This window comes from Manis pentadactyla, chromosome 3 (genome assembly GCF_030020395.1).
Source record: "Manis pentadactyla isolate mManPen7 chromosome 3, mManPen7.hap1, whole genome shotgun sequence".
NCBI classification, from domain to species: domain Eukaryota; kingdom Metazoa; phylum Chordata; class Mammalia; order Pholidota; family Manidae; genus Manis; species Manis pentadactyla.
Genome location: NC_080021.1, coordinates 74,019,738 through 74,038,461, shown reverse-complemented (window position 1 = coordinate 74,038,461; position 18,724 = coordinate 74,019,738). Strand labels below are relative to the sequence as shown.

General features: G+C 39.1%; 1 protein-coding gene and 1 non-coding gene across 3 annotated transcripts in view; both read left to right on the top strand.

Annotated features, from left to right (window-relative positions):
* NKAIN3 (sodium/potassium transporting ATPase interacting 3) overlaps positions 1-18,724 on the top strand; it is a 617,710-nt gene that overhangs the window by 350,479 nt on the left and 248,507 nt on the right. The window lies entirely within an intron of this gene.
* LOC118923582 (U6 spliceosomal RNA) lies at positions 10,239-10,345 on the top strand. Its single transcript, XR_005029241.1, has one exon. It is a non-coding gene; the product is annotated as a U6 spliceosomal RNA (small nuclear RNA).

The window sequence follows — 18,724 nt, the reverse complement described above, 5'->3', positions numbered from 1 at the left end:
CATAATTGTAATTATCAATATGCTTTGGGACCATTGAAAAGTCTCAGAGTCAATATCTCTCTTTTGTTAAACAGAACATATATAATAGAATGATGAAAATAGAGGAAACATGTTCATTGGTTACAAGCTATGCAAAGAGCCTAAAGGTTCCAGGGGAGACGAAAACAGAAGGAAAAAAAAGTGCCTCTCTGGAGACAAATAGATAGAAAGGAAGAGAAAGTTCAGTACCCAAGGCCACTGCCTTCAGGGAAGGGAAAATCTCCATATTTCCACCTGGATAAAAGCAATGTAATGTTCCTTTAAACCAGTGGCAATGAGGGAACCTTCTGGGCAAGAGGCAGATCATAAGATACCCCTTTTGTCACACATGATTAAGTATGTTCTTCTTCATCAATGAGATCAATGATGCAAGAAAAAATATTTCACATTCCTTTAAATTTATATGGATAATCAACATACACCAAAAGACAGGGTACTGATTTGAGGAACAATAGTCATAATAAAAATGTTATGGAGCATAAATGGTTGATGGTAGATGTTTCAGCAACATAATGAATAGGTATTTCTAGATAACGTAGTGCAGGTACAAATGGGTATTATGATTTAAAAAAATATGCATTTGTACAGACATTATTTAAGTACCTAGAAATGTTAATCAATCGATAAAGCCATTTATGAAGTTTATAGCTATGTCTAACTTTTATATGTGTATGATTTCTACTTCATTACCTAGTGTATAAAATGTCCAGTAGAGAATATGTTTATATTAAAATGATAATGCTAACCATGGTCTGAACAACTTATATAGAACATTGCTTTGATGTGATATTTCAGAGTGGAATATTCTCAGCCTAACTTAATCCTTCATGTCTCATTCAGCCATCCATTCATTCATCAGTACACATGACATTCTGGACATTGTGCTGGAGATATAAAGCCAGGATCAAGGTCTAGCTGTGGTAGATTATTCTAATAAAAGCTTCAATTAATTAGGTCCCTACAGCTTCTCTGTAAGTGCTCTCTCAAATTCCCTAGAATCCCAAGAGGCAGACGCCTCTATTCACATTGTACAGGTCAAGAAACTAAAGATTTCCCAAGGACATATGGCTAATAAATGGTGAAACTTGGACTCCCACTCAGATTTTTCTGACTCAAGAGTAATTAAGCACTGTGCTACACTGAGTTATATAAAACCAATGATTATATTTCAGCTCTATTTGAGTCCTGCCTCCACCAATTTCCAACTCTGTAACTCAAGCAGATTGCTTAACATCAAACATCAGTTTCCTCATCTGAAAATGAGGACAATAATGGTTCTTACCCCATTGGGTTGTGTTTATCATGGTAATTACTCTGACAGAGAACTCAACAAAGCATGTGGATTTCAGGAGAAGGGGAACTTTAATTTTCCTAAGGATTGAGAACGGCTCTTAAGGAAAAGTGACACGTGATAAGGGAGTCAAAGGGTGAAATAGAACCAGAAATTTCCATGTCCTTCCTCTGTCTCCTTTAATGGGTCTCTTTTGAGCTATGACCAGTTTTCTCACTTTTCCTATCATCTACTGACAAGAATCAACAGCAAAGAGATTCCCAGTTGTTGAACACTTACTACATTAGTTTCAAACATTGTTACAAACATTTTACATATGTTATCACAACATAATCCAAACAGCAGCCCTATGATAAGGAAACTGAGGCTCTGAGAGTTTAAATAACAGGCATAAGGACCAAAGCTCATGAGTCCTAAGCTTGGGGTATGCATAATTTTTGAGATGGATAATTTTCTAGCTCACTGGCCCTTGATATGCTTCTGTGTTCATTAGCTCCCAGCCCCACCCTCCCTGCTGAGGTACCCCCTGGAGTTTCTTCTCCACCACAGTGAGTAGGAGAGGAGCTCAGTATTCTGTATGAACACATCTCAGGCAGGCCCCACAGAGCCACTCAACTTGCATGGATTTCCATGGAGAAAAGGCTCACTCAGATGGAATGCAGGGATGGATTTATTTGTTCATGACATAAACTCATGTTTCACGCTGGACGCAGTAATTCCTGTGAGAGAGGAGTTGAATTCAGGTCAATGAAGATTCCAGATTCCAGAGACTGGTCTTACAGAGCAAACACATCAAGTGGCCAGCGCAGCATGGGGTCTAGTGGCAGCAGGTCTGGGGGCATGCTCTTGCCTTTTGCATCCCATCTCCACCTGCTAGCTCTCAGGCTCCCCAGCAGTGTCTCCATGTGTCATTTATAAAGTGCACATTGTAATAGCATGTTTATCTTAGGGGGGTCAAATGTATTAAATGAGGTAGAGTATATAAAGTGCAAAAAATAGTACCCACCACACATTAAATGAAACAGTAAAAAAATAGCTCACTTTTGCTGATAGCATCTTTCCACTGGGCTTAAGTACTAAATTCACCCAGTAAGCCATCCATTCTTGCCTCTATGTTGCCAAATTTAATAATTAACTCTGTTCCACAAGTCAGTGGACTACAGGAATCTATTAGCACATTTTTGAAGGTGGTTGCCAAATTATCAGCTGCATGATTTGTACATGCCATGGCTTAAAGGAAGGATGTGCTTGTGGACAGAACTATAAAAAAGCCACAGAAGAAGGTTACCCTCCTCAAAAAATGACGGTGCCCATGAGCAGCCATGAGGGACATGGACAGAATATGCAGTTGTGAATGAGAAGTTCTGTGTTGTTCAAGTTGCAGCTCTGCCACTTAGCAGCAGTGACCCAGTGCCAATTACAGTGGCTAGAATTTAGTTTCTCTGTTTGAGAAATATAGATATCATCACTTCACAGAATTAAATATGCTTTAAATATCTCTGTGAGCAGTAACACCCTATGCCATGCTAGATATGATTACTGCCTTGGTTTGGTGATTAAAATCCCTATGTCCTAGGAGGATTGGGTTTGCCTGGCAGTTACTCATAGGCCATTATGAATTACTTCAAGAGGCAGTCAGCTGCTTTCCTTTCAGACATGGCTGGGGCCAGGGGTGCCAGGTGATGGGAGCCTTCCCTGTGCTGTGGGCAGGATGATGGGGAAAGGGGCATTTCTTGGCACATGGAGTACTCAGAAGCTGGGATGCGGAGGGGTCCAGAGAGAAAGATGGGAGAATTCTGCTAGCTGTCCAGGCTTTGACATGAAGCTGATGCCGGCCCTGATATAACTGCTCATCACGTTGAGGACAGGGTGGTGACTGTAGTAATTAAAACTTGCTTTTTCGCAATGCTTTTTCAAGTTTAAAAAGATATGTATCTTATGAAAAACTCACAAGTCTAATAAAATAGAGGACTGGACAGGGTGCCTCTTTTGACATCATTAGGTTACTGGGTTCACAGAGGTTTGAAGGAAGAAGCGATTTCATAGGAGGTAACAGGACCCGGAAGACAGTAAGTGGAGTCTGGAGGCCCAAAGGGCTTTCCTGGTTCTACCCATACAGACAAGCCCCTGAATCCCGGCAAGGCAAGTTTCCTCATCCTTGAGAACAGTAACACCCACTTCACACACCATGATAGGATTAAATAAGATCCTGAGAACAACACGCCTTATGCAGGGTGCTCAGTAACTGGGGTCCCGTGTTGCCAGAGTCGTACCCATCTGTAAAGCCGCTTGCACTCTGGAGCACTGTGGGGTATCTGTAAATGCTAGTGATCCTTCTGTCACTGTGAGTTAGATCGTTACTCTGCTTCACAGACGGGGACCCTGAAGCCCACAAGGGTCAAAGCACAGGATCAGGACTCTAAAGCTACCTTGCACATTAGCCTTGGGAAACATCTCAGGAGTCATGGGGCCTGGAGAGGAGATTGGGCCTATATCCAAGCTTATGTCAGTGAGATACTAAAATGTCGTTATCTCGAGGTGGAATTAAGTGCTTGTATATGTTGCCGCACAACCAAGTACGTTATTGATGTGCTAATGTTTTTCCCTCTGGGTTTATATATGGTTTGCATAGCAAATTTTGCACATTTTGTCATCACCTATATTTGAAAATAGGATGTTTCTTGACAAATTATCCCATTAGTTAACCAGTTTTATCATTACCAATTTTTTCATTTCCAATCTAAATGTTTCATTTTTGGATCGTATACTGTTACATCTTATTATACAATGCTAAATCATTTTAAGTAATTCTGCTAGTCTGTTTGGTTATTCTGCTCCAAATAGTTCTAAGCAGGTACCCTTTTCTCTCAGTATTATTTATCTCTGGTCTATACATGTGTGATGTTCTTAATGTTTTGTATAGGTCATATCTTTAATGACTGTTAGCACTTTTGTGTTCTAGTCTCTCAAGAAGTTTGTATAGATTCCATATGCATAAGTTATATAGTTTTAGACAACTTCCTATTCAAGACTATAAAAAATAAGGCATATTGGTGTCTGTCTGCCTCCCCAGATGGCAACTTCTATAAGGGCAGGGACTGTCTTTTTTGTCTTTCTTCAACATTTTATTCCAAAGACCCCACAGAGTACCTGGAATGCAGTAGTCCTTGATATATACTTGTTGAAAGAATATTGAATGTATGACTTAAATTCATTTTACTTTTATTAAAACAGATAATTCAGTAAACTCAAAAGTATCTATTTGAAAACATTTTTATCCTTCAACATATTTCCGTACTATCTGATTTATGTAAGATGCTGGCCTAGGGGTAGTGAAATGGATAACCCCTTGTCTAATCATAAAGAAAAGTCACAAAAGTACACAGATAATTCTAGTAATGTTGATAAATGACCAGTACAGTGTTACTATGTACCAAGTCCAGTTCTTGGAACTCACATAGATGAGCAGATTTCATTCTTACCACTACCCTCTATTAAGTGCTTTTCTTATAGTTACTCATTTATTTTCACTACAACCTTAGGGAGTAAGATGAGTTCTTTGACATCTCTATGGCTCAGTTTCCTCATCTGTGAAATGAAGTTGTATTTATTGAATAAATATGTTTTGCATGTCTACCATGTGCCATATGCAGTTGTGGACAGTGAGCACAATGGAAACATCCTTGTTCTCATGATCTCATGTTGATAATAGTACCTATCTCTTAAGATTACTAGGAATATTAAATGAGATAATACCAGTGAAATCATAGTCTAGAACAATGCTGGCACATAGTTGGCACTCAGTAATATTAGACATCGTTATTATGCAACAACATATATAGACTCAGTAGATAAATATGTTTCCCATTGATTACGAGGAAATTGAGGGAGAACAAATAGTTCATTATAAATTCATCATCACTAATTAAAAAAAAATTGAAGTGTTGAACTGTGATGGGTCCAGGAATTTGGGGGCAACATATGCTCTTTTAGACTGGAAAATACTCATCTGAGTATTTCAAATTCACTCCTTTTTATTGGACATAGGAATTTGAATCTATGAAGTTTATATGTGAATCTGTATCCAAAATTTTCATTCATTAAGCATCTTTTAAAAGGTAAATAATAATAATTCTAATGTAATTACATTAGAAAATTGTTTAAACAAGAGGTAGAGTCTGAACTGTGAACATATATTGTAGGATGGAGCTTTTCTTCCAACTGAATACAAATGTTGTTCTGCAGTAAGATGAAGTGTAAGCTACACAGCAATTACAATGAGATTTAACCTAATTAGTGAGGCACAGATGAGACTTCCTTCAAGGTAGCCCTTTATGATCATGTAGTAATGAGGCTTAGGTTCTTCAAGGCTGATGGGAGATCTGACCCTAAAAAATAGTATTTCTAGCTTTTCCAGGTATATCAGCAAGTCACCGAAACTGTGATGAGGTGTGTTCAGAACATGTACCTCCTCAGTCCCAGGGCTTCCACCTCAGATACTTTGCTAAAGGTACTGACTGACCCTCACCATTCCCTTCACCGTACCCTTAACAGTGATTAAAGATATGACCTATACAAAACATTAAGAATATCACACATGTATAGACCAGAGATGACATTGCTTGTCATTTCAAAGTGGAAATTGAGGTGGCTGTGGTTTTCCTCAGTTTACCTTCAGGTGCGCTGCCACTCAACACTTTCTACTTCTTCTAGAAATGGCACCTTTCATGTGTTTTTACTCTCCCTGATCCCAGCTGGGTCTTTCTTTTTATTATATAAGCAAGACTCAAGCTTTCTCTCCAATATGAAGAAAAAGGCAACTTTCCCCCAGATCTTGCCCTGTATCTCTTCACACCCAAGTTTCTAGATGGACAAATCTACCAATACTGTGTCAACTTACAAACCTCCCATTCACTACCCAGAAGGAGGGACTCTGGCTGTCCAATGGAACTGCCCTCTCAGTGGTCACTAATAACTTCCCCCTGTCAATGCAAGTCAGTACCTGTTGGGCCCCTCTCTACTAGAATTTTCTATAGCATTGTAAACTTTTGTCCACACTCTCTTCAACTCTCTCTAAAATCCATGACCCCATCTTTCTGGATGTCTGCCATGCCTGGGCATCTCTTTGATGGCTGTTCTGTGATGTCTCACATGTTGGGGGTTAACCTTGAATTCCTCTTCCCCCATCCTGCTCCTTCTCTGATATTCTGTACCTTAGTGAAGGATGCCACCCTCCACCCAAAGCTTAATCCAAAAACATGGAATATTGTCCTATACCCTCCCTGTTCTTCCATGCCTACAACATCCTGATGCCCAGTAGTTTTCTTAAAATGAAAATCTGATCGTGGCAGTCCTGTGTTTGTAATTTTGCAGTGGTTTTTCACAGCTCTCAGAAGAAAAGCAAATACATTAAACAAGATATCCTGAGTCCCTCATGAGCTGGGCTTAGCTGAATTTTCCACTTTCTCCTCGTAACCTTCCTCCACAGGTATTTTTCACTCCATCTATTCAAACTTAATTTTAGTTCCCAGAAACTTCTCTGGAATCTCATGTCTCCAGAACAGCCCTAATCTGTTTCACACCTACGTAACCCCCTATCCTCAAGTCCAGTTCCAGCACCACTTCCCCTGAAATCCTTTCTGCTGAAAGTTCCTTTCCTCCTGTGAACTCCAAGGACCCTCTCCCTTCTGCTTTCTCAGCATCTGTGCATTGAGGATGCATAGTTGGTTTGAAAGTCTCTCTAGCTAGGCTTTAAGGCACATAAGGGTGGGTACAATGTCTTACTGATGTTTTTAATCATGGGGCCCATTTGAACATCTGGCACAGATTAGGCATCAGATACCATCATATGTTGAAAAGATAACACGGTGTCAATGGCTGAGTGAATACTGACAAGACAAGCCCTGAGCTGCTTGTGGATGCCGATGTGTCACACCAGGGATCCCTGGGCCTTGCCTTTGTGGGGTTGTCTCAGTGGCTGCCTCATTTGCTCAGCTATGACACTTATTTTCTTACATGTAGATTATCACAAAAGTAAGAGCAACCACTTATATTGGTTTAATAGTGCCTCATGTATTTTTTCAACATAACCTTTATATATTTTTTAATATAACCTGTTAACATGATTTTTTTAAATTGAAGCCCCTATTAACCCTTCAGGGAACATAACTGAGAAATGCTGGGCCAGGGTATAAACTGAAAATACCAAGGTGCCTTTTACAAATATTGGCATATGCCTTAAATTAAATTGTTTTCTCCTCTCAGTTTTCTGGACAGGAAAATGGAAGCTTCTGTGGGTTGAAACAGAAAAGAAGTAAGCCTATAAGACTCTTGATTACAAATACATTTAAAGTTAGCTTTGAGTGACCATGAAAGCTTGTGCATTTCATAGAATGAGAGAATAAATTCACACCCTGATTTCAAGGAAATTTAATAAAAATATGCCTCTTACAGACTTTTTCCTATGAAGAGGCAATACTCCAGCTCTGTCTTTCTGTACCGGTTGCCCCAGAACCGGAGGCAGGCTGGTCGCTGGCTGAGAGGCAGAGCAGGGAGGCCGGGCAGTTCCTTGTCTGGGAAGCGTGGAGGCTTTGACGTGTAGGATGAGAGCTAGGGCCTGGGAGCCTGCTACTCCTGCCCCACATCCTCACTCAGCCTCCTAAGGCCTAGCAGCTGGGTAACAGAGCAAGTGACCTTGCCTCTCTGAGCCTCAGTTTCTACATCTTGCAAAATGGGGGAAAATCTAATTCAGATCTCACAGGCTGTTAAAGGACTGTTATTACAGAATATTTTGAAGGCATGAAAATAAAAGTACTTCTGGGGATACATCTTCCTCTTCTCCTCATTTTCCAAATGACTGTTTCATTGTGTCCCTATTGGTAACTCCATCACCAAGCACAGCAGAGTCCTGAACTTCCCAATAACTGAAATACCTACGATCTCAGCAGTCTTGTGATCGTGGATGGGGTTTTCATGTCTACATCCGCAGCCCTGACTGTCTCACATCCCATGTTTCTTGCAATGGGAAAGACCCATTGGTGAATAAAATATAGTAATAATAACAGTGGTCACTAACTGAATATCCAGACTTTGCATATATTTATTTCTAACCTGTATGACAGGCCCATGGGAGTAGGTGTCAGTGGCCCCAGGTATTTGCAGACAGTGCTTAAAAGTAGATAATCATTTTTCTCATTGTGGTCAAGATCAATAGCAAGGAAAGGAATTTACATGAGTACATCATAAGCAAAGTTAAACCACACTCAGTCTTTAAAAAAAATGCTAGAATCTGATATTTTTGCTTTTAAAACTTACAAGAAAGATAAATACAGTAGAGAAAGGCAGCACAGATAACGAAGAATGGTATGCTGGAGAGAAGTCCATAAAATGCCTGGTGTGGTTGTAGCCCCTTGTGAACAAAATGCTCAAAATGCAGCCTGTCTTTAAGCACAGCTACTATGCTTTCTGCCAGGTTACCCTCCAGTTTCAGCCATGTGACTGAAGTCAGATGTGTTGGCCCAGAATGACAGCCAATCAGGGGCACTGGCAGGAACCCTGCCTGGCAGAACCCCGATCACACATCACACCTACACTTGGCTAGTCTGAATTTCAGAGGATAGGAAAGGGTGTGAGCCTCTTGCAGGAGGCACCTGTCATTCACAGCTCCCTCCCCACCTCCCTGCCCCTCAACATCTCAGCAAGTACCACTGCTGCCTGCAGGGAGGGTCAGGAGCACTGAGTATTTACTTACGGAGTGGGGACTCTCCCTGCTCTCTTTCTCTCTCTCTCAAAAAAATAGGGTGGATTTGGGAATGCATGTTCAGTGTAACTGAAACCAAGAAATTAGAAATGTAGTTATGTACATAAGTGCTCTTCTTCTCTAAAATAATGTCCCAGAAGAGTAGTGGTTGTGCTTCTCAGAGCTGGGAAGACGTGATCCCTGGTGGTGACACTGCAGGGACAGTGGGAGGGAAGGGGCAGCACTGTGAAGGAACAAGAACATGTCAGCAGAGCCTCATGGTAAAAAGTCTTTGAAAGTGCCTTTAAGGAAAGAAGGAAAAGAAGGAGAGCGAGTGAGTGGAGGTCCTTGTTTTGGATAAACCAAACCTGAATGGAGGGGCTGCTTGATTGCCTTAGGACAGTGAGATGGACATAGAGGCAGAAGACGAGGAGGAAACAGGAATCATGGAAGGAAAGGAGAAAGAAGAAATTTGGGTGCTGTTTTAGGTAGGAGATTCAGCTCAGAGAAGCAAAAGACAGAAGCTCAAAATTCAGATCAGACAAGAGAATCTAGGGATTCCAATTACCTAGTGGCACTGTCTCAACCACGAGAATCTGGGAACAGGGAAAGAAAAAACAAACAAACAAAAAAAGAAAAGAACCTAAGGGTGTATATATCTTTTCAAATGAGTGACTTTTTTTCTAATTGCTGGGCCATATGGCATTTCTATGTTTAGTTTTTTGAAGAACCTCCATACTGCTTTTCACAGTGGCTGCACCAATTTACATTCCTACCAGCAGTGTAGGAAGGTTCTCTTTTCTCCACATCCTCACCAACACATGTTATTTCTTGTCCTTTGGATAGTAGCCATTCTGACTGGTATGAGGTGATACCTCATTGTGGTTTTGATTTGCATTTCCCTGATGATTAGCAATGTGGAATATCTTTTTATGTGCCTGTTGGCCATCTGTATGTCCTCTATGGAAAAAATGTCTATTCAGTTCTTCTGCCCACTTTTTAGTTGGATTATTATTTTTTTAAATTTTGAATTGTATGAATTATTTAGATATTTTGGATATTAGCCCCTTAACAGATATATAATTTGAAAATATATTCTCCTATAGCCAAGAGACCGAAGCAACCCAAGTGGCTATCAATAGATGGACTGGATAAAGAACAAATGGTACAGTGCTCACTTCGGCAGCACATATACTAAAATTGGAATGATACAGAGAAGATTAGCATGGCCCCTGCGCAAGGATGACACGCAAATTAGTGAAGCGTTCCATATTTAAAAAAAAAAAAAGAAGAAATGGTACATATATACAATGGAATATTACTCAGCCATAAAAAAGAAGGAAATCTTGCTATTTGCAATAAAGTGGATAGACCTAGAGGGTATCATATTAAGTGAGATAAGTCAGATAGAGAAGGACAAATACCATGCGACTGCACTTTTATGTGGAACCTAAAAATCACACAAGGAAACAAATAAAGAAATATACCCATAAATACTGACAACAGACTGTTGATTACCATAAGGAGAGGTGAGAAGATGGGTGAAATAGGTGAAGGGGATAAAGAAGTACAAACTTTAAATTATAAAATAAATTAGTCATAGGAATGGAAGAATAATATGGAGATATAACCAATAATATTGTAATATCTTGGTTTGTAATGGGTAACTACACTTACCATGAGGAGTATTTATTCATGTATATAATTATCAATTCACTATATTGTTCATCTGAAACCAATATAGTATTGTATATCAACCATAGATTCTAATAGGAAAAGAAAATAAAAGAAATCACACTTATAACTGATTGTCTTCCCTTTCACAGATTCAGAAATAGATTGAAGCTGAAAACTATGGTTTGGGAAGGCCAAATTTCCAATCCTATTAGTAATACATTTCTTAAAAATATTCATCTCCTAACCTGTGATGCAGCAGTCCTCAAAATATTTTGTATCAGTGATTCATGATTAATGATTCAGGAAAGATGAATTTTCATATTTCACAGCTTCCAAAAATTATACAAATGGTTTGGCCTGTGAAGAGATACACACACACACACACACACACACACACACACACCACACACCATACATGTATGTCATACATGGAAATAGCTCCTGTCAAAATTTTCCTAGTGAACTTTATTCATTGTTTGTTATGTCAAAGAATACAAAGAATACTTTGAATGGACACTAAAGGAAGTCTCTCTTTGTACCCTCAAAAGATGAAACCACAGAAAACACTTTAAAATACAAATCACTAAACAATGTTGAGCTGGAAGAGTCCATAGAGGTTCCGAGAAAAATGAAGTCTCAATCTGAAAGTTTACTTTGAGACTAATCATTGTTTTGTGAATAGCAACCATGTCTAGGAGAGCATTTGGTGGGCATGCTTTCATTGATGAAATTTTTATCTCTATTTAGGACTTTTCTCATAATTAGAGAACTGAGTTAATTATACTGATATCATAAACAAAAGGAAATCATATCACTGGTGTAAATTTTGCTAAAAAGAACCTCATTACAGAACATAGAAATCCCCATTAGTCTTATGTTCATACTCTATAATGATAGCAATTAGTGATGATAAATTCATATCTAAAAATACAAAATAGTTAGCAATTCTCATTTTGACATGATGAACTCTAACCTATTCTCTCCTACTTATAATTGTTTAAAAGTTGAATTTTTTTGCTTCTTTGTAGTGAATTAACTTCTTTATTTTACTTAAAAATGTAATTGTTTTCATTTTCTACACATATCAACAGCTATCAGTTTCCTCTAAAAAGGAATTTAGTTTGTTTTGGAAAAGGTTTCAAGCTTATAATAGATAAAAAAAATTTTTTAAAGAACAAAAGCTAATACCATACATAACCAGCCATGAAACCAACATTGTCCTCTAATTAATTGAGTTCAGTGTTTAACCTTAGAAAGACATTTTCTTCCTTTTCATTGCCTGGAGTCTCTGAAGAGCACTCCGGAGGCTGCTCGCAGATTTCACAGCAGCATCCCTTTGTGACCGGACTGGGCAGGCTGTGGAAGAAACACATCACCTGTGCAGTAGCACCTGCATGGAAATGAGCTTCCACCTCTGCAAATCCCGCTGGACCGGTGATTTCTGCTCTTTCCCTGCCCCACAGGAAAACTCCAGAAGCAAGACACTATAATCAGATCACTGCTGAGAAATGAGAAGCTCTCTCAGCCTGGAGCTTCCTGCGCAGAAACAAATTAATGAAACCAGGCAATTAGCAGACTTCTCCAGGGAAGGTTTTTATCTGCATTTAGTGTTCCATTACAAGGAATCTTCCGTGCTTTGGAACCACTATTAGATGAGCCTAAATAGACTTCCAGGCCAACTTTATCCTGCAGAGGAGAAGTCCTGTAAGTCCTGGGCATTTGTCATTACTTCATTTTAGAGAATCAAGATGCATAATGATGGTGCAAATAGTAGAGCAGAAAGATGCCTCCCAGCAGTTGACTGCATACCTTCAATGTCAGGGGCCTGGGGGCAACAACTTTCTGTCCTGCACAAGACAGTGAGGTCCAACAAGGGAAGACGAGGAGGAAGACCCCATAGGAAAATGTGAGAGTCAGGTTTCTTTGAGGCGAAATATGCCACCCATTTTATATTGCTCCCCCCAACCACCGCCTATCCACATGTTAGAAACATTGTCCTGGAAAGCATAGTAATATAATTATGGTAGTTCTGTATTTAGTCCAGAAGGAGTAGCCAGTAGACTCACTAACTTCTGGGGCTTCAATTAATATTCTAAAGCTAGGACAACTCACATTATACTAATAACATATTCTGTCTTCTGGAAATATATAAAAATCTTAGAAATACGGCTTCATCAAAATATGAGTGTTCCTAAAATGTTTGATTCCTAGTCCAAGACTGACCAAAAAAGGTGAATGAGTCTAATAGTCTGCAACCTCCTTAGAAAAAAACATTTATGAAACAGTGATGGCAAGAGGAAGATTGATTTTGAATAAAAATCCTTCTCTAGGATTTTTATGACAATTACCATTAAAAAAAACAAACACTTTTCTCCCTTCTTTCTATTCATTCTTGGCCTGCCTATTAATACAGGCCACAAATCAGGGGCTGGTGGTAGGAAGCAGTAACTGGAAATGTGAGACACAAAGAGGCAAAAAATCCAAGCGACAGGATATGATCTCTGTCATCAGCACATGACTTACATCCACCTTTCAAAATTGCTGGCCATCCTCTAAGTCACCAAGATGACCTAAGATCTGAAGATCTGTGTGCCCTTAGGGAAGTACATTTAATGAGTAGATTAGCTATTGTACAGGTGCCCAGCTACAGAGTATATTTGGGTCTCCCCCATCCCATATGCCAAAAATGCCAATATCTATTAATATTGTTGATGCTGTTTCTTTTTCTCAAGACTTTTTAATAGTCTTGCCCCAGTTTAATGCTCAGAACAAAAGCCAGCCCATTCCCAATGCTATGATTCTAGCCTGATCTCACAGCCATATGCTATCTTTCCCTTCCCCGAATCCCAGCAGAGCTTCAGTGCACTGCCATTACCAGCGTTCTGTAAGTGCAGGGCAGGATATGTGACATAGCTCCGAAAGTGATGGAGGAGCATTGGTGTTCCACAAGCCTTGGGCCTCTCCCAAGGGGAATTTCTGCCTCATTCCTTATTCTTACTAGGTAGCTCTTAATGTGAAAGGCCCCTAAACCAGTATAGACTCTCTTGCCCCTGGGTCTCCCTAGGAGATGGTTCTGGAGCTGTTTGTAATTTTGTTCTCTGCATGTACTATTTTGATATTCTTCTCACATCTCAGAGCTTTGGACAAAAAATCTGAAAACCCAACACTATGTCCTTTAAGTTGACCTAAAAGCATAGAACTGAGAGACCCTCATACACTGACAGTAGATAGAAAAGAGAAAAGGGCCAAGGCTTGAGCCCTGGGAACTCCACACTGTGGAGGTTGCAGCAGGAAACAGCTTCTACTGAGTCATAAGATAAACCAAGAGAGTGCTGATATGGAGGCCAAGAGAAGAGGGTGATTCCAGAAGAAGAGACATGGTCAACCATGTCAAAAGCTACCGGGAGTTACAATAAGAGAAGGACAGAAAACAGGCCTCATGGCAAAAACAAAAACAAAAACAAAAACAAAAAACACACATGTGGATGGACAAAGAGGAAAGAAAGCTCACAGGGTTTGCAAAGCAGGAATCCCACTCATAGCGTGTGGATGAGGAGAAAGTGCAAAAGAAATAACTTACTTTGAAAAGGTGTACTGAAGGTCAGATGAAGATTTAAGACAGTGACCTGAAGAAGATACTGTATCCATGGAGCGTTTGTTTTTGTTTTCATTCTAGGCAATATGAAAGCACATTTTGCAAGTCTGTGGACTGTTTCTAGTAGAAAGGAAGAAACTGACCTTGCAAGGGAGGGGGAAATTGGAAAAGTTGGGTAATGAAAGTAGAAAGGTTGGGCATAGGCAGGAGCTGCAACATACAAAAAGAGGAAAGGGGGGTATATGGGTTCAGGGAGTGTATGTTTGAGTTGATTTGGTGATGGGAGGCCAAACTAGTTCTTTTTTGAATAATTCCCTTTTAATCAATAAACACTGAGAGAGGTCATGGATGAGAATAGAGAAGGGGGCTCTGGAATGGGGAAAAAAACAAAGTCAGTAATCACTAGAGAATGAGAATACAAATGAACTGGGGAATTACGGTAGGATTCCTAGGCTTCACTAAGTATCCATTTAAAATCTGTAGTCATAAACTTAGTCCTGATCTCTAACTTGGCATTTAGCATGTACTACCTCACGCTATTAGTAAGTACTTTGTGAAGATCGTATTTTCCCAAATTGTTTCTCAAAGTGGAGTCCCCAAGTTGTATTTCTTGATATCTTCTTCAGGGTATATGGTTGGGTCCTGGCAAGTAGGTACATCATAAGCATTTGTGGAGTTTATGATTGAATAAGCTGCATGAAACATTTCAGGAAATGTTTCTTGTACTTCCTCATTTTGTCTTGTACCTTATCAATATAGATGCTTTTATAACTAATTGCATACCCTCTGCCTGGCAAACACAAGGTCTACCTTAGCTTACATATCATGACAAGGATCCTATGTAACTCTTTTGAGCACCCAAGAATGGGTCCACATTTGAAGCCCATTAGATATGTGCTCTCCTCATCAATCTGGTCTAGAGCCAGAGGAAGCACCAGTGTGAGGAGTCTGTTTCTAGTTTCTTTCTTTGCAGCTCTGAACTGTGGCCAGTTCCTCTCCCATTTTGGTGCTCAAATTCTTTAATCTCAATATTCTGACCCTCAGCATTATGGTAGCTCAAGTCACAGAGTGTGCCCTGGAAAGAGAAGAGAAACACCTCATTCATTTTTTTAGACCCTTGCTTCTCAGAGGATGCTGGTCCTTGCACTAGCAGCATCAGCTCCAGATAGCTTATCAGAAATGCAGAATCTCAGGTTCACCCCAGACCTCCTAAATCAGAACCTGCACTTTAACCAAATGCTCAGGTGATCGCTAAGCAACCAAAGTTTGATAAGCACTCTTCTCTATGTTAAGAGAAGCTGCCAAACAAGGTTGTGTAATTATGCTAACAGAAACCTTGCAAAACATACGAAAATGTAAATAATTACTTTGCTCTGCATTCACAAATAACGGCACATTATATTACTATATTTCTGGTGGGTAAATCCAGACCTAAGGAACAGATAGATTTTTTTATAATTGTCAGGAAAGCTGAAGTCTCTTTAAAATAGGCTGACTCTTCCGTGTAAACTGCAGCTAAGAAATTAGACATGAAATACCCAATCACAATAACAAAAATGCTCTCAATAATCCATTAATGCTTTGTAGCACACTCACTGTTTGTAAACTCTTGATAAATGGCGGGGAGGACAACTGGTAGTTTGGAAAACGGCCTCAATGTTATTCAAAAACCTAATCCTAATCAGGCTCTAAATTCCTAAAGACAGGGAAATGTTTCTTGGGCAGTAAAATACTGCTTAGCAAGTTAATACTTTATTGATAAAGCAAGCTGCAAATCCAGAAGGGTTAGTTGTCTGAATCACCTACTTTTGAATATGTAAATCATAGAATTACTTTCACAAAACATGAAGAACACAAATAATTGGAAATTTTAGATACAGCCTTCTTCTGTGCTACAAATCTTTCAAATTCTTTCAAAGTCTTCTCTCAGGGAGTTACTTTCCACTTAATTCTGTGATGCACTTAGCAATGATAAATTTCAGAAATTCTCTCTGTATTTTTAATCTTATCTGGAAATGAATACCAGCATTAGAAAAGGCCCTTATTAAATGTCCATAAAAGTGGTGAGTCACCAAGCAATGTGTTGTGAGGATGTTAGGATGAACTCTGTCTTGATAGATGTGGATAAAATGAATCAGACCAACAATCACACTCATTCTTAGGGAAAGTGATACCTTTATTATAATAAAGGTAATACAAGCTGATTATTGAAAGTTTGGGAATTGGGAAAACACTAAAACTACTCATCCACTCATCTCACCTGAGATAACCACTTTAAACTTAATTATTGAAAGAGAAACCAGTTTGTCACTAGTACACTTGATGTCCCAACATGGGATCATGTCATATGACAGCAGAACTACCACTTAAACATCAGTCAGAATTCTGGTTTCTCAGCCGAACATATTCATGTAGGATGCTGGGAGGCACAGTCCATTAGACAAGGGCAATATCATTTTCATTATTTATTATTCTAACATCCCATAGTTATTTTAAAGAAATTGCTTTTTAGGCTTCCAGTTGTATTTCAGTTAGGTCATGCTGGTGCTGAACTCAGACTCCCAGGTTCTCAAAGGACAGCCTCATCTTTGTGATTTAATTTCCTTTTCCTTCCCTTACTTGTACAATGCTAAACAATATAATGCATAATGTAAGTCTAGCTGACCCTTGAACAACACAGGGGTTAGGGGCACTAACCCTAACTCCCATGTGATCAAAAATCCTTGTATAACTTTTGACTCCCCCAAAACTTAACTACTAATAGCCTACTGTTGACTGCCTTAGTGATAACTAAAGTTGATTAATCTATATTTTGTATTTAATAAGTATTATATACTATATTCTTATATTCTTACAATAAGATAAGCAAGAGAAAGTGTTTTTTTTTTCAAATCATCACAAATCTCCAAAAAATTTCCAATATATTCATTGAAAAAAATCAACATATTAAGTAGACCCGTATAAGTCAAACACTTGTTGTTCAAGGGTCGACTATAAATACTGAACTTATTCCTCTTTGGTTTTTTTTCTGTTGAAGCAAATATATCCCATTGAATTCACACCTTAATAATAATCTAAAAAACTTAACCTCTTTTCTTTAGTAGCTTTCCCCTTAGTTCTTTTTCCTGCAGAGAAAGTAGGCAGTTTACTTTATCAAAAGTCGTGTTAAATACAAATCAAATAGTAATGAGCTTTCTTACGCATATCCTCCTTTTTTATACCATTCCTACATGAAGCTGATTTAGAAGCTCTGTATCACTCTTTTCCTCAATTAGTTCACAGGCTGACATTTTGTAAACATAGAGAATTGTTAGTGAATACAAAATGAGGCATGCATTTTCCATAATAACAAGATAAATAAAATAAAAAATATTTCTGGCATTATCTAAAATGTATACATTATTAAGCACAGAATGGTCACCTTCGAAGTTTTGTTTGGGTCATAGTTTGAAGAGCATTCTTTTGTGATCTAAAGATAAATGAAATGACCGAGGACTGTTAATGCTAAAAGAATCTTCTGAGATCATCTTATTCAGCCGCTTTCCTTTGTATAAGGCAATTGAGCACCAGAAAAATGAAACAAACTAATTCATTCAATTAGAGTAAGTATTGTGATTTAAATGCATAATAAGATTTCTAAAATCCTGGCATATCCAATACACTTCTACAAAGCTAAAATACAACTTTCAAACTTTAATGTGGTAGTAATAGAAATAATATATCATCAGCTGGGAAGTTAACATGCAAAACATTACCTACACAGGTAAAGCTTAATTTGTCCCCGAATGATTCCCTGCAGGCTGGTCTCCCAGAGTAGATGCATCCTGCAAGGCACCAAGAAAACTGGCCAGAGCTGAGTGTGCAAGCTAATCAGTCCTTGTAGAGCTCAGACATGGGGAATTGGGCCCAGGCCCCCAAGATCATATGAGCTGCAGGGATAAAACAGACCCTGCCCCTGGCCCTGCAGGGAAAGGAGCCTTCTCCATTGTAAAGTCCTAACAGTTGTTTTTATTTTTCTTTTTGTAATGTAAGTACCTGACTTAAGCTTTGACTGCTCAGGTATCCACTTCAAAGAGACATCCTCTTCAAAGACAAAAGTGTTTCCAGCCCCAAGACTGGATATAGAGCTAGCCCTACCTCTCCCTGCTAAGGCTCCTTTGTTTTAGAGAACTTTGATGATTTCAGTGACTGAATTTGGGCCACTTTCCTCCTCCAAGGCTTTAAATTCTCACCCATGTTTCAAATTCACCATTAAAGAGTGAGCCTATGCATCCCTGGGCCTCCACTGTCTACTCCAATGAGAGCAGAACCCCTGGCTCATAAGTGCACGTTCTCTCTACTAGAGCTCTCACTGTGTGACCCAGGTATGCTGTATAACTTTCAG